Here is a 16,735-nt window from a genome sequence, read left to right as displayed (position 1 = left end):
GCAGGGCTAACATACCCGAGGTCAATGCGGCGGTTGGGGCACACATACTGAGGAGAACCCGACTCAAGGAAAAGAATCAGACTAAGCAGTCTCAGGAAATCCAGCTTTCCCTGGTAAGCTCCGGGGTGGCTGCTGGATGGCCACAACTTCACATATCCCTAACAACCTCAACACGCAGCCGGCTCAGAGTAAATCACTGGTGGAGACACCCCTGAAGTGTTTCAGCCCTAGTGACAAATCATCAAGGTAAAAAGGTAAAGCATACAATGAGTTAAGCGCCCATGGGAGAAGATAAGTACAACCTATTTGTTTATTTCACTCAGGTCATCATTTAAACTCATATGTCAACAGCTGAAGCCAAAAGAAGGGCACAGCAAAGGGAACTAAATATCAGGAGCAACATCATTTAAAAATGTACAGTCAGGAGCTAAATCCCAGGGGAGAAATCCTGCAGAAATGTAGAGTTCTTGCAGAGAACCACTCTAACAGAGTGGTTCCTCTGCAAACACTTCCTGAATGGTTGCAGAGAACCTAACTCAGATATTTAGATTAAACCCATGTTTGGAAATGGGCTACAGAAGTAATGCATAGGTCCACATTGGCAAGGGCCATAGGACAGACCTAACTAGTGAAAAAGTTTGTTTAGGAACAAAAAGTGTAGGCTTAGCTTCAGTTCAGACTCAGTGTAGGCTCAGTTATTAGGTCTTTAAATGCAGCTCATAAACTAACATGGCCCTAATCTTCTGAGCTCCCCCAGTGACCTAATTTGTCTTTAATACAAGCCTGCCTCTTCTCTCTGAGCTCAATTAGGGATGTCGCAGAAGTCCGAGAAGAGGGTGGAGTCCAACAGACTCCCTCTGCCCCCCGCTCAGCCTCCTGGACTCCAGTTTGCAGACCACCACACTTGCTGGACCCTGTTCATCATGCCGTGTGAGCTGCTGGACGGTCCACAAGAACCCAGCAAGCACCCACCCGTTCCCTCAGCAAATGGACCATGTAATCTTGCATAAATCACCCCATTCCAGTTCACTGACTTGGCTATCCCTTTAGCCCAGTCCTATGCAAGTTTTGCCATTTGTGCTTTTCTTTTTTGCATGGACTCTAGCTCCAGTGGTGAGAGAAAGTCACTTGGTGCTTGGTGCTCAGAGGTGCTTCCTTCCCCTAGAACTTAGCCCTAGTATTGAAAACAGAATCCTTGGCTGAATCCTGCTAAAATCTTGGTACAAATTAAGGTATGAGAAGCAGGGGAAAACGTACACTTGCCCATAAGAAGGAAGGTGTAGGGGAGATGTACAAAAACCAAAAACAAGATGTCTGTTTTTATGGAGAATTGTTGGAGGAAGGTAAAATGAGGAGGGCTTGTTGTGTGGAGGGGAATAGAGTGAATGGGATCTGGTTGTTGATTTCTTGCAACAGATTTGTTCAGTGCTTAATCTCTAAAATAGCAATACGGAGGCTTTAATCTGTGTGGGATATATTCCATTATTATGAACTATGTGGGGAGGGAGAGGCTGTAATTGCTCAATGGTGAGAGAAAAGAATTCTGCAACTGCACAGAAGCACTCTTTATTTCAGTGCTATTTTTGCTAGCATTGGTGAAATTTAAATAAAAACTAATTCTAGTAATTCTCTCTCCCTGTGTGTGTGTGCATAATATACACATGATCATACACACACACACACACACACACACTATGCAAATTTGTGCCCCAGATCTTTTAAATACCTAGCAATGTGCCTGGGGCAAGTCGACAAAGTGCACACTGAGCCTGGCTCAGTGTGACAGGCCTTTGCATTCCCAGCGGAGTTCAATCCCCATCCGCTTCTTACTCCTTGAATCCATTGTCCTCTCCTGGTTATTTTTTTTTTTAACCTCCATTCCCAGGAGGTTAAACCTCCATTCCCAGGGGGATCAACTGACCTAGATTTCCACTCACAGGAGGGTAGTTTAGAGCAGACTTTGGGCCACAACCTCCCTTGTTTTCTTCAATAAAGCCTTCAAATATGATTGTCTGCAGCAGAAGTTGGAGCAAGCTAGCCTAGGGCTGTAAAATTAGCAGGTTTGAAAGAGAGCCCAGATCACTGAGTGTGAGGAGCCCCAATGACACAGCATCAAAGTAAAAAGAACTGAAAGATGCATGTAAGATAAGCACCTGAGTGAGTTTAGCAACAGGGCAAGGAGGCCAGGGCATTCAATTCTTCCCTGCCTTCTCCTAGTAAATAACTTAGTTATTAAATAAAACTCAATAAATACTCTAATAATAACAATAAAATAAACAGCTATGGAGGTAGAAAGCTGAATGACTTCAGGGTGAGACATTTGAGGATGTGATAGCAGCATGTATGTGTACTTTATGATTCCATACGCTTATAAATGCATATTTTGTGAGAAAATATGAATATTATTAAAATACACATTTTGGTATGGAATTTTTTAAAAACCCTGATCAATGTGCAAAAGGGATAGAATGGACTTATGAATGGGCACATGGTGGTGCAGATAGGAGATAATTTGTTTCAGTTCATTTTCTAAAGGAATTTACCACAGTTTGCCCATTTCTTCATATTCGAGATGGAAAGAACTTGGGTTTCTAAATAATCTGAATGTAGAAGAAGAAACTGACAGATTTGTCCATCCCTAGCTGTGGGCAAGACACCTTCAATGGGCCCCTTCTCTCAGGGGATCTACCTTCTCACCACCATAGTCATCAGCTGCTGTTGCTCCTCATCCTCTTTCTCATCACTGCTACCACTTGCTAGCCTGACGGGCAGTGAGCCAGTGAACAAGCAGGCAGTGGTACCTGCTGCTCCTCCTTCTCACCACCACCACTGTCTGGGCCAGAGCAAGAGGCAGGTGAACTCCCCTCTATTCACCACTGGTTAGACCTCATCTGGAGTACTATGTCCAGTTCTGGGCACCACACTTTAAGAAGGATGAGGACAAACTGGAGATGGTTCAAAAGAGGGCAATGAAGAAGATCAGGGGACGGGAAACAAAGCCCTACGAGGAGAGACTGAAAGAACTGGGCACATTTAGCCTTGAGAAGAGAAGGCTGAGGGGAGTTATGATAGCAATCTTCAGGTACCTGAAAAGTTGTCACAGAGAGGAAGGCCAGGACCTCTTCTTGATCATCCCAGAGTGCAGGACACAGAATAATGGGTTCAAGTTACAGGAAGCCAGATTCCGGCTGAACATCAGGAAAAACTTCCTGACTGTCAGAGCAATACGACAATGGAACCAATTACCTAGGGAGGTGGTGGGCTCTCCCACACTGGAGGCATTCAAGATGAGGCTGGACAGCCACTTGTCAGGGATGCTTTGACTTGGATTCCTGCACTGAGCAGGCGTTTGGACTCGATGGTCTTAAAGACCCCTTCCAACCCTACTATTCTATGATTATGATTCTAAGCAGGCTGCAATTATGAAGAGGGAAGCAACTCCAGGAGGCTCTTGTTAGTGGGGCCCTGCTGGGGTGTGGGCCCTCAGCAGGTGCCCAACCATGCCTACCCGTGACGCTGTCCCTTTGTAATCAAACCCCAATCCTGATTTTCTACATAAAACTACACAGTGTTTCTACCACACCTCATATATTGGATACATATATTGGCATTAGCACCTTCTTCTTCTCCCATGTCCTTTAAAAATAAAAACTCTATTGATTTCTTTCCAAATACGACGTAGTGATCTCAGGGCCTTCTTCACGACTCAAAGCAATAGGGTTGTTTGGCTCAGATGACATGCTTATGAACCAACCCGGGGAAAGCATCAGATTCAAAGCTGCAAGTCACTCTGCTGCTTCCAGTCTTGTTGAAGAAAGTGAAGCTTGTCAATTCCTTGTTTTTTTCATACAGAGCCATAATACTCTCCTCCTAAAAAAAAGACACATACACAAAGGTTTTGGTGTTTTATCACTACTGGATACACCTGTGTTGCCAGAGAGAAAGCAAGTTTATGGTAGCTGCTTATGCATCACCAAAAAAGAGGACAAAAGAGGACAGGGTTTGGCATAACATTTGAGATATGCTAATACATATGTATAAATGCAAATATAGAGATAATTACTATAACAGAATGAGCTATAATAGAAATAATTACTATAATAGAAATAGCAATGTAAAGTAGGACACATGACCACCCAAAGGGGGGGGGGCGGCAAATCCTGACTATTGCCTATTAGCAGATATTCATTCACCTAAACATATACACATTTTAAATTTATTGGAAGTCTCAGGTTTACATTTTGTTTGTGCCAGGAACTCATTAATTGCTCAGATTCTGTTCTGTTCACAAATGGGAGAGGGGGTATTAATTATTAGTTACCTTTCTTTTCTTTTTCTATATCAAAATAATACTATAATACAATTAAAGGGGGGAAGGGAAACCCAGTAATTAAACTCTATGTGCTGTGGCACCATAGGAGGGAACTGTAATGCTGAATTGTTAAGGAGCAATTCATAGCTAACCCCTCACCCCCACCCCCGCTGTACTGAACTGGAAAAAAATAAAGCAACGAAGATCTGCAAGAAAGAAACTTCTCAATTTTTTTTAATGTAATTATTTAATAAATTTATACCCATACCTTCCAGGGCAAGAAACCTCCCGAATTTATTTGCTATGACTTTTTTTAAAAGCACTTTATTATTAGTTCACAGTAGTCCTTAAAAACCTCAATAGCACTTTGCCTCTCCACATTGGACAGGCCAGTGCTAATTGTGTTTCACTGTGAAAAGTAGAGGTCACCACAAATCAGATCTAAATAACACAGGAGAATACAGAAAACACTGGAATGCATGGATACACCAGAGCTGCCATTTGGATTCTCTGAGAGTGAACAAAGGATGGCAATTCTAGAGAAAGTGGCTAGCAGGGGATACCAAAACTTAGGTCTCGGTATTCCACTTATCTTGGGAGAGCATATGAGTCTGTCTGGTGGAGATGATGGGGGTAATGTAGGGGGGTTGCTTTGACTATATGCAATTTTAATCAGACTAGATGAAAGATGAAAATAACTGGTTAGGGAATCAACAAAGACTTTGAACCACAAATGAAACTCACCACTATCTGTAGGTGAGGTTGACCACGAGATTCCACACAGGACAAGACGTGCCCTTCACCTCTGAGGCCCATAAAGATTGGGTATATATTTTCCTGTTTTTGTCCAATGCATCTGTTGAGAATCAGGTCATTAACTCCACTGGAGGCAAAGAACAGGCAAGAAAGAGGATCAGTGGTACGAGAGAGAGAGAGAGAGAGAAAGAGAGAGCGCACGCATCTTTGTTTGGGATGCAGGACAGGAGTCTTGGAGGAGAAGGCAAAAGGGATGAAACATTGCCAATAAGATTAACACCAACTGAAATGTCCCATCAGAGCAAATACAAGTCCACCTGCAGAAGCTCCTTCACTGCACCAGATGTCCAGTTTTCATAACATTTGTTCTATTGCATAGCACAAATAGCTTGTTTAGAAACCCAGACCATTCTTAGTCCTGTTGTAATTTGTGCTCCACTTATGAATTATTTTAAAACAAACATTGTAATCTCATTAAATAAGTACCAAGCTCAGTGGAACAGCACATGCATCCTACCATACGCATGTGCCCTACTGTTGAGTGACAGCCCTCCTCCAATAACCAAGAACAGCTTTTCATTTCATAACATGGTTCCTTGTTGCCTTCCCACAGCATATGTTGCGAAACTGGCTTGCGTTACTGCATTTCAGTCTATTCTAGCATTTTCTTCCTCTACTGGCAGAGTTGTTTAGTCCATTTTAGGGAGCGGGCTTACCGTGTGTGATTTTAAAAGCAAAAATAAAACAGCAGCATCACATTTGCCGACAGTCAGATGTGTGTTCCTTATATACTCCGCTAACTGTGCAGGGATGTGCAAAAAGGAAAAAAAAGAAAGACATCGCAGTATAAGGGTATGTCCAGACATGCAGGAATTCAGCGGCGCATCTGCTGTGAAAGTGCGCTTACCATTGTTGTCACACACATCCTAGCATCTTCGCCGCTTCCAGCTTGAGGAGAAACAAAATTTGTGCAGTGCTGATCGGCTGGCCCTTCTGACATCTCAGGTTAAAGTGATCAGGTAAGGGGCAATATGAAAGACCTCTCTCTGACCAAGACCATGGAGAGTGACTGCTCATCAGTCTACTGGGCACTGCCACCTTTGGCCAAGGCACCCCCAATGGCTCCTCTCCCTCAGTAAGTCTATCACCTCACCACCACTGCTACTGGCTAGTCCCACCCCTCCTCCTCCTCCACCTCCTCCTCTCTCATCATTGCTACCACTTGCTTGCTTGATAGATAGAGAGGCAGTGAACAAGTCGACATTGGCATCTACTGCTCCTCTTTCTCACCACCACTAGCACTGAATGAGCCAGAGTGAGAGTGAAGAGGAGGGGCAACTTCAGGGGGCTCTGGTCAGGTGCCCAACTATGCCTAATCCTGATTCTAGCCCTGATTCTTGGCTAGATGGGCTTACGTAGTCTGACCAGGCATAAGGCAGCTTCCTATATACTAAAGCAGACTTTCCCAACCTTGGATCCCCAGATGTTATTGGACTTCAAGTTCCAACATTCATAGAATCATAGAATAGTAGGGTTGGAAGGGGCCTACAAGGCCATCGAGTCCAACCCCCTGCTCAATGCAGGAATCCAAGTCAGAGCATCCCTGACAAATGGCTGTCCAGCCTCGTCTTGAAGGCCTCCAGTGTGGGAGAGCCCACCACCTCCCCAGGTAATTGGTTCCATTGCCGTATTGCTCTGACACTCAGGAAGTTTTTCCTGATGTTCAGTCAGAATCTGGCTTCCTGTAACTTGAGCCCATTATTCCGTGTCCTGCACTCTGGGATGATCAAGAAGAGATCCTGGCCTTCTTCTCTGTGACAACCTTTCAAGTACTTGAAGAGTGCTATCATATCTCCCCTCAGTCTTCTCTTCTCAAGGCTAAACATGCCCAGTTCTTTCAGTCTCTCTTCATAGGGCTTTGTTTCCAGTCCCCTGATCATCTTTGTTGCCCTCCTTTGAACCCTCTCCAGCTCGTCTGCATCCTTCTTAAAGTGTGGTGCCCAGAACTGGACACAGTACTCCAGATGAGGCCTAACCAGTGCTGAGTAGAGGGGAACTAGTACTTCCCGGGATTTGGAAGCGATGCTTCTATGAATGCAGCCCAAAATAGCATTTGCCTTTTTTGCAGCCACATCACATTGTTGGCTCATATTCAGCTTGTGATCGACAACAATTCCAAGATCCTTCTCGCTCGTAGTGTGGTTAAGCCATGTATCCCCCATCTTGTAACTGTGCATTTGGTTTCTTTTTCCTAGGTGCAGAACTTGGCATTTGTCCCTATTAAATGCCATTCTGTTGTTTTCTGCCCAGCACTCCAGTCTATCCAGATCACTTTGAATTTTGTTTCTGTCTTCCAAAGTATTAGCTATCCCTCCCAATTTTGTGTCATCTGCAAATTTGATCAGCATTCCCTGCACCTCCTCCTCCAAGTCATTAATAAAAATATTGAAGAGCACTGGGCCCAGGACTGAGCCCTGCGGTACCCCACTCGTTACCTCTCCCCAGCTTGAGAAGGTCCCATTGATAAGCACTCTTTGAGTCCGATTCTGTAGCCAACTGTGGATCCACCGGATCGTTGTTTCATCTAGCCCACTTCGAGCTAGTTTGCTCATCAGGATATCATGGGGCACTTTGTCGAAAGCTTTGCTGAAGTCGAGGTATATGATGTCTACAGCATTCCCACGGTCTACAAGGGAGGTGACTTGATCAAAAAATGAGATCAGATTTGTCTGGCAGGACTTGTTTTTGACAAATCCATGTTGGCTTCGAGTAATCACGGCATTGTTGTCAAGGTGCTTCCAGATGGATTGCTTTATGATCTGCTCCAGAATTTTCCCAGGGATTGATGTCAGACTGACTGGTCTGTAGTTCCCAGGTTCCTCCTTTTTACCCTTTTTGAAGATAGGGACAACGTTAGCCCTCCTCCAGTCATCTGGCACTTCCCCGGTCCTCCATGATTTCTCAAAGAGAATAGACAGCGGTTCTGAGAGTTCTTCTGCCAGTTCCTTTATGACTCTAGGATGCAGTTCATCTGGCCCTGGAGATTTGAACTCATTCAAAGTAATGAGGTGTTCCTTGACCATATGCCTGTCGATCTCAAGCTGCAATCCTGCCCCTTCAGCCTGTACTTCGCCTTTGCCAGGGGGGTCATAGACCCTCTTTTGGGAGAAGACTGAGCCAAAGTAGGAATTGAGCACCTCTGCCTTTTCTTTGTCCTCTGTTATCATTTTGCCATCCTTATTTAATAGCTGAACAACCATTTCTTTCCTCTGCCTTTTACTATGCACGTAGCTGAAGAAAGCCTTTTTGTTGTTTTTAGCATCCCTCGCTAACCTCACCTCGTTCTCCGCTTTAGCCTTCCTGACGCCATCCCTGCAATTCTGTGCTACCTGCCTGTACTCTTCCTTTGTTACTTGGCCTTCTTTCCACTTCCTATATGTGTCCTTTTTTGTTTTCAGGTCATCCCTAAGCTTTTTGTGAAGCCACATTGGCTTCTTCTGTTGTCTTCCACCTTTTCTTCTTGTTGGAATTGTTTGTGATTGTGCCTTGAGAATTTCCTTTTTTAAAAGTTCCCACCCATCTTGGACTCCTTTTCTCGCTAGCATTGCTTGCCATGGGACCTTACTGATCATTGTTCTGAGTTTATTAAAATCAGCTTTCCTAAAATCCAGGGTACGCGTTTGAGTACACTCGGCTTTTGCTTCCCTTAGAACCAAGAACTCAAGTACAACATGGTCGCTTTCCCCCAGAGTTCCTGTAACTGCTACTTTCTCCACTAAGTCATCTCTGTTGGTTAGGATCAAGTCAAGGATAGCCGATCCTCTAGTTCCTTCCTCTACTTTCTGTAGGAGGAAGTTATCCGCCACACAAGTCAGGAATTTCCTGGAGGGGCCATGTTTTGCAGAATTTGTCTCCCAACAAATATCGGGGAAATTGAAGTCCCCCATTACTACTACATCATGCTTCCTTAAAACATTGGCTATTTGCTTTTCAAAAGTTTCATCCTTGTCTTCTCCTTGATTGGGTGGCCGGTAGTAGACTCCGACCACCAGGTTCCTTTTATTCTTTGCTCCATTTATTTCAACCCAGATGCTCTCGATGGGGCTACCAAGCTCCTCCTCCTGTATTTCTGTGCAGAGATATGTATTTTTCACATACAATGCAACCCCGCCTCCCTTTCTGTTCCTCCTGTTCTTTTTGAACAAGTTATATCCTTCAACTGCTGTATTCCAGTCATGAGAGTCATCCCACCAAGTCTCAGTTATACCTATCAAGTCATAATTTCCCTCCTGTATTAAGAGTTCAAGTTCGTTCTGTTTGTTTCCCATACTCTGGCATTAGTATATAGACATCGAAGACCATGTGCTTCATAGTCTGGCTTTCTTCCTACCTGTGTCTGAAGACTATTATTGGACGCTATCAGAGCTGTTCTCTCCATTGCAGTGCATGCGCCTACGTCCATTGTTACCCCCAACATTACATCTCCCTTCCCCGTAGGATTCAGTTTAAAGCCCTCCTGATGAAGTTCTTCATGCTGTGGCCAAACACATTCTTCCCAGCCTTTGTGAGGTGCAACCCATCCCTAGCCAACAGCCCATCTTCCAGGAAGTATAGCCCGTGGTCCCAGAATCCAAATCTCTCTCGTCGGCACCACCTTCGTAGCCAGTCATTCACCCGGAGTATTTTTCGTTCCCTTTCTATCCCTCTTCTAACTACTGGAAGGATGGATGAGAAAACTATCTGGGCCCCAAAGTTCTTGAGTTTCCTTCCCAAAGCTTCAAAGTCTGACGTGATCTCTTCGTAGCTCCGCTTGGCGGTATCATTTGTTCCCACATGGATGAGAAGAAAGGGATACCTGTCAGTGGGCTTTATGAGTGCAGGCAACCTTTCAGTCACGTCTCTAATCTGTCCTCCCGGGAGACAACATACCTGGCGAGTCCACGGGTCTTCGCGACATACTTGGGTCTCGATCCCACGCAGCAAGGAGTCTCCCACTACTACCACTCTTCTCTTCTTCTTCTTGTAGGCCTGGGTTTCATCGCCTCTGTTTGACTGACCTTTAGCCTCTTGCTCACTCTCATGCAGGTTCCCTTGTGATTCTTCCTCTGCAGGCTGTCCTCCAGTCTCATCTGCAAGTACCTGGAATCGGTTCCACAGCTCCACCGCTTCCACTGGTGCAGAGTGTCGTCTAGTTCTTCTTCTCCTAACTGTCACCCTTTTCCAAGGAGTATCCTCTACTCCATTTTTCTTCACCTCAGCATTTCCCACTGCCTCATCTTGCTGTTGCTCTTCAAGCTTCTGGTCTGCCCTTTGCTGCTGTAGTTCCCCCATTCTGTCCAAAATTCTGTCCCCCATTGCCAGCCAGTGTCACCAATGGTCAGTGTATTGTAGTGCAACAACATCCAGGAAACCAAAGTTAGGAAAGGCTGTAATAAAGGAATTGCACTAGAACAGGCTTGGTCCAGAACTCTCACCTTTCGAGTTTCTCAGTGGTTCTCATGAATCTCCATGGAAAGAAAATGTGTCTGAATCAGACACCTTCCTGACCCTTGGCTACCTAGCTCTAGAATTTACACATGTGTTCAACAAGGAAAAGCTGAGAGGTGTAAAGTGAACTTAAGAGCTGTTACCTGATGAGTTGGAATTTAGTGGGGCTGCTATCAGAGTCATCTTCTGCAGAAAGAAGAACTTCTGGCGAATATCCCAAATTCTGTAAAGCCAGGGTGATATCAGTTTTGCATGCATACCTGGGGAGGATTTGGAGTGGAAATATATGATACATACATACAGATCTATATGCACAAAAATTGGATTTGGCACTGAATATGTATCATTTCTTCATTGTCCTCAGGTGTTACAGCTGTAATCCCATTTGCATAAAATAGCGAATGCGCTGGTTGGCATGACACATTTTCCATGGTGCACAGCTTGTCCAGAACATGGTCTATTCTTAAAATACTGTATGCAGTTAAATGAGTCCCTAGTGTTGCCTTGTTCATCCAGTGTTAAAACCACAGGTATATATTGCCACAGTGAGAAAACAGACACATGCCTCATCAGATGGATGTTTTAGGCTACAGTCCATTACCATGATTTGTTATGTTCATGGCCCCAACAAGCAACCTAGGTTGTGATGGAGAAGGTTGCTGTCACTTCCCTGCCCCTATCACTCAGCATTGCCTGGTTGAAGAGGTAGACTCATGGAGTTCGTGTGGCCCCAAAGAATCGGAACACCCACTACAGATGGAGTCAGGTCAACAAGGGACCTTGGGTACCAGCAGCTCCGACCACCCCAACAGACAGACCAATCCCCCAAACAGCTAGGGTGGCCACATGTCCTCTTTAACACAGGATGGTCCTCTATTTGAAGGGCTGCTGTCCTCTGTTTTGAAGGTTTTCTCCATTTGAAGGGCTGTCCAGTCCATGTCTGGTATAAAGATAAAGAACCACAAGAAGGGACAGCCAGGCCTTGAAGTTGCCCATCAACAGTTAGCAACTAGACAGCAGACTGAGTAAGGCACACAGATCATCTGGTCACAGTCTTCCACACAATGGTGAGATGTACTCTATTTCTATTTAAATTATAACAATTCTAAATTTCCATTTCAACATATAAATTAGGATTTGCATAACACTGGCATCCACCTATGTCCTCTTTTTTGGTGATGCATTTCCTCTTTTTTGGCAATTCATAAGTGGCCACACTAACAGCCACCTTGCAAATTGGTCAAGACCTTATATTTATGTATTCTCCTTGGCCGAAGGCACCCACTTGCTCTCAAAGAGAACAAAGAATTCCAAAAGAAGTATGGTACCTTTAAGAGATCCATGCATTACCAAAAGCCTTGGGGCTCTTTTTAGGGCCTATACCAGGGGTGCCCAACCCTTTTGATGCTTGCTCTGAGATTGGAGGCTGAACACACCCGGGATCCTGATACAGATTGCTCTTTCCTTTCTGCTAGCAGGGATGGAGGAAAACTGATCTGTCTGAGAATATCCAGGGGATGGAGTGGACAGTACAGTCAGCAGGACAATCGGTGGGGAGGGAATTTGATGGTGGTGGGGTGGTCAGGCCACCCTTGGGGGGCACAGTAAAGGCCTTGGAGGGCCGCATGTCGCCCCCAGACCACAGGTTGCACACCCTTGAACTATATGATCACATAGTCCTCTGCCTCTGAACTCTTCTATTTGGCTGCCTCCCTGTCTTACATCTTGCCTTTGCTGTTGGACCTCTGGCTTTGAATCACCTCCTTCTGCTACCATGTTTACATCCATTTGGCTTCCATATCCCCTGCCCTATGGGCAGCAGTCAGCCAAGATTAAACAGTTACTGAGATTTAGAGCATCTGTACACCAGCCCAAAATCCTGCATTTAAAATGGGGCTTTCTGCTTCTGTTTTAAATGCAGCATCACAATGACTCCCTTTTTCATGTGCTTCCTTTCCCCCCTCCCCTTTCCCCCTCCTTCTCCTGATACCTGAGTCTCCCATTATCTTCCACTGATCTTGCTCCTCTTCTCAACGCTTTTCCTCTTTTCACAGAGGGAACCCAAGCGGAACACAATGGGGTAATTTGATGGAACAAAAAAATGAAACAAAGGGCATTTAGTGCAGGAGATGCCTTGGAGGTTCATGGTGTCTTCTAAAGAGCCCACAAACTTCGTGGTTGAGCCATAACAAAAGCAGGATAAAAGCTCCGTGTGAAGGAGCCCTTAAGTTCATTTTGTCCTGTTCATTTCAATGGGATTGACCTGGCTGAAAACTAAGCCTCTAAGATTGGAAGACCTGAGTTACATCCAAAAGCTAGATAACGGCTATGTTCACACATTGCTTCAGCCATGAATTGTCTTGCAGACGTGCAAACTGGCTTGTCTTCCCTGCTTCTGGTTTCTTCTGCCAACCTTCAGGGTATTTTGATTTTCAGGCTGCTCATGCTGGGCACTTCTGTTTCCGGGAAGATAGCTGTAGTAATTGAAAACTATTGTCTCCAGTTATTATGAGTTGGAGTTTAGACTCCACCTCTTTACCTTGTGCTTGTGATTACTTTCATTTTCCTATTCAGTTCAGTGTTAGCCTGTTCCTCAATAAACAGCCTCTTGTTGCTTGGACCTACAAGTGAGTACTCTTTTTCATTTATATTACATAAATGAGAACTTAACAATAGCACTACAAACAAGCCATGGATAAGCCATGATGCTGAGTTCAGACATCACAACAAGCCGTAGTTTAAACAAGCCAGACTTCACAAGCAAACAAACTAACTATGGGTTCTATTTGTGTTTTATAACTGCTTAACAAACCGTGGTTGGTTTGCGAAGATGAGCTGACACAGCGACAACCCAGATTTCAACATAGCTTAGCAACATAGCTTAAATATGCACAGGACTGCAGCCTTAAAGCTTTTCTTTCTTTTTAATTTTTTGCAGTCCTCATTATTTTTTTGTTAAATCACCAATTTAGGAAGATGCCACATGGAAGATGTGACCTCACTCAATTAGCATACTTGTTTATGTGGGGAGATAATGGAAATGAACTTAGTTTTTCCATTGTTGAAATGTTCAAGGATATCTGCACAGTTTTGGGAATGGTATTCATTTCAGCAATGAATAAAAAAGCAAAGAATTGCTTTTTACCTGCACCCAGATGTTCAAAGTGATGGAATAAATGTGCCATTTCCTGGTCCACAGTCTTCTTGGGCATCTTCATTGCAGCTTCTCCCTCTTTCTCCATTTCTTTTCAAGGGTTGATTGAGGTACCAGGCATTGGTTTAATAGCTGCAGTCACAGCTATTAAATGAGAGGGACATTATAAGCTATAATTCCTAAGAGCATTTCTACATGAGTGATTTATTGCACACTCGTGACTGGTCAGTGCTAGGGATGGACGAAAGGGACTTACCTTGTCCCGCAGCTTGCTTCGCAGTGGGGGGGAGGCGCTTCGGTTCTCCCCCCAAAGTTCAGGCAAGGGGGGGAGGCGCCCCACCTCGCCCGGCCGAAATTCAGGCCGGGGGGGAGGGGCCCCACCCCTCGCCAGCGAAATTCAGGCCGGGGAGGAGCGTCCCGTCTCCCCGGCCGCGAAAAAAAAAGTAAAAAAAAACAAACAAACACACACCCGTGATAGGCTACGTAACGATTTGCGTAGCCTATCACGGCTAGATTTCCAAAGTCAGCCGTGATAGGCTACGTAAATCGTCACGTAGCCTATCACGGTTGACTTTGGGGAAGAAAAAAAAAGCGCGTACGCAAATGGCAGCGCCCCATGGGCACCGCCATTTGTATTCCTTATTTTGGCATGTCTAGTCTACGTAAAGATTTATGTAGACTACGGCGAAAATAAGGGAACGCTATTTGCGTTGCCCTTATTTTCGCCGTAGTCTATGTAAATCTTTACGTAGACTAGACGTGCCAAAATAAGGAATGCAAATGGTGGCGCCCATGGGGCGCCGCCATTTGCGTACGTGCTTTTTTTTTTCCCAAAGTTACCCGTGATAGGCTACGTGACGATTTACGTAGCCTATCACGGCTGACTTTGGAAATCTAGCCGTGATAGGCTACGTAAATCGTCACGTAGCCTATCACGGGTGTGTGTTGTTGTTTTTTACTGTACTTTTTTATTTTGTAATGGCGGCGGTGGCAGCCGGTCGGGAGACCGGCCGCCGCCCCCGCCCCTGCCGAAACGCCGCTGAAACGCCGCCGGGACCCGCTGCCGAGAGGGACATTCGCCGAAGGTAAGTCCCATCCCGGGTGGGGGGGGCGGCGGAGACACTTTCAGGGGGCCGAATGCGTCGGCACTCGGCCTCCCGAAGATTCATGGAGAAATTCTCCGCCATCCCTACTGGTCACTCACGGAAGTTTGTGGGTCCTTTACATGATGTCGTCAACCGCCAGAACATCTCGCATTCTTTTCCCCCTTTATCCCACTTTGAAAAAGATCGAAGATAATCTGATAAAGTTGGTTAATCTCGATTTATTGGCAGCTACATCTAGTGACTGTATAATGAAACATATAGAAAACATATAGAATTTACCGAGAAAGGGCCTGCTCAATTCAAAGTACATGTCCACCCCATGTAAAGGAGCTGATGTTAAACCCACAGAGAATCTAGAAGCAGAAGCCCCAGTATGGATGCAGGATTTTCCCTGATGTACTGAAGCGCTAAGTGACAAGCAGAGAACTGAGCATGCAAAACATTCTAAATAAAGACAGTAATGAAGCAGTCCATTGATTCTCCCATAAGCAACCAAAAGGGCTGGATTATTACTGGAAGAGTACAATAATAATCCATCCCTTTTGGCTGCTCACGCCAGGCCTGCATAGTGACTTCTAGCACAAGGAAAGAAAGGCCAGAGAGGTAAAGTGAGAAGACAGTACCTGTGGTTAGGTAGGGCCATCCTGTGCCTTGGGCAGAAGTTCCCCTCACTGTGTTCTCTAGAATGCACTCAACATTTTTATAGCTATTCATTGATACTGGTGGGTGTGACTACATGCTCATGGGTTATTTGGCAATCAAACATTTGGCTGAGCCTTCAGCAGTTTGATGTTTTGATAAGATATGCATCCTTTAAAGACACATTTAGAGCAGAACAAGCTCATCCAGTTAAGGGCCACCTCCACCTGGACACTCATTAGTTTCTCAGGCCCTTTGGGAAGCGTCTTGTTAAGAACATGAGAAGAGCCATGCTCGATCAGACCAAGGGTCCATCTAGTCCAGCATTCTGTTCACACAGCGGCCAACCAGCTGCCCACAGGAAACCCACAAGCAGGACATGAGTGCAACAGCAGCACCCTCCCACCCATGTGCCCCAGCAACTAGTGTACATAGGCATAGTGCCTCTGATACTGGAGGTAGCATATAGCCATCAGGACTAGTAGCCATCAATAGCCTTCTCCTCCAGGAATTTGTCCAATCCCCTTTTGAAGCCATCCAAATCGGTGGCCATCACTAATCTTGTGGAAGTGAATTCCATACTTTAACTATGTGCTGTGTGAAGAAGTACTTCCTTTTATCTGTCATGAATCTCCCACCAATCATCTTCATGGGATGACCCCAGGTTCTAATATTAGGCGGGGGGGATCTCTTTTTCTCCATTTTCTCCACACCATGCATAATTTTATATACCTCTGTCATGTCTCCCCTTACTCATCTTATTGCTAAGCTAAACAATCCCAGATGTTCTACCCTTATCTCATAAGGGAATTGCTCCAGCCCCTTGATCATTTTAGTTGCCCTTTTCTGCACTTTTTCCAGCTCTACAATATCCTTTTTTAGGTGCAGTATCCAGAGCTGTGCACAATGTTCTAAGTGTGGTTGCACCATAAATTTGTATAAGGGCAGTATGATATTGGCAGTTTTATTCTCAATTCCTTTCCTAATTATGCCTAACATGAACTTTGCCTTTTTCACCACAGCTGCACACTCGGTTGACATTTTCATTAAGATGTCCACCACAACCTCAAGATGTCCTTCTTGGTCAATCACCACTAGTTTAGATGCTATCAGTGTATAAATGAAGATGTTTTGCCCCACCGTGCATGAGTTTACATTTGCTTACATTGAACTACATTTGCCATTTTGGTGGAGAGATGCTTTTGGAGCTCTTCACAATCACTTTTTGCTTAACCACCCTAAATAATTTGGTATCATCTGCAAACCTGGTGACCTCACTGC

The 16,735-nt window shown here is 44.9% G+C and overlaps 1 pseudogene across 1 annotated transcript; it reads right to left on the bottom strand.

The window, feature by feature from the left end:
• Positions 1–3,653: 3,653 nt before the first annotated feature.
• Positions 3,654–15,488, bottom strand: LOC146340588 (interleukin-36 alpha-like; annotated as a pseudogene). Its single transcript, XR_014784044.1, has 6 exons — positions 15,439–15,488; positions 13,701–13,853; positions 10,699–10,815; positions 6,288–6,369; positions 5,057–5,195; positions 3,654–3,870 (listed from the first exon to the last, which is right to left on the bottom strand). The product of XR_014784044.1 is annotated as an interleukin-36 alpha-like (transcript).
• Between the last annotated feature and the right edge of the window lie 1,247 nt (positions 15,489–16,735).

This window comes from Heloderma suspectum, chromosome 6, assembly GCF_057233095.1.
Source record: "Heloderma suspectum isolate Gila_16-S chromosome 6, 16-S_ref, whole genome shotgun sequence".
In the NCBI taxonomy this organism is placed as follows: domain Eukaryota; kingdom Metazoa; phylum Chordata; class Lepidosauria; order Squamata; family Helodermatidae; genus Heloderma; species Heloderma suspectum.
The sequence above is the reverse complement of the archived record's forward strand: the minus strand, read 5'-3'. Positions and strand labels throughout refer to the sequence as shown.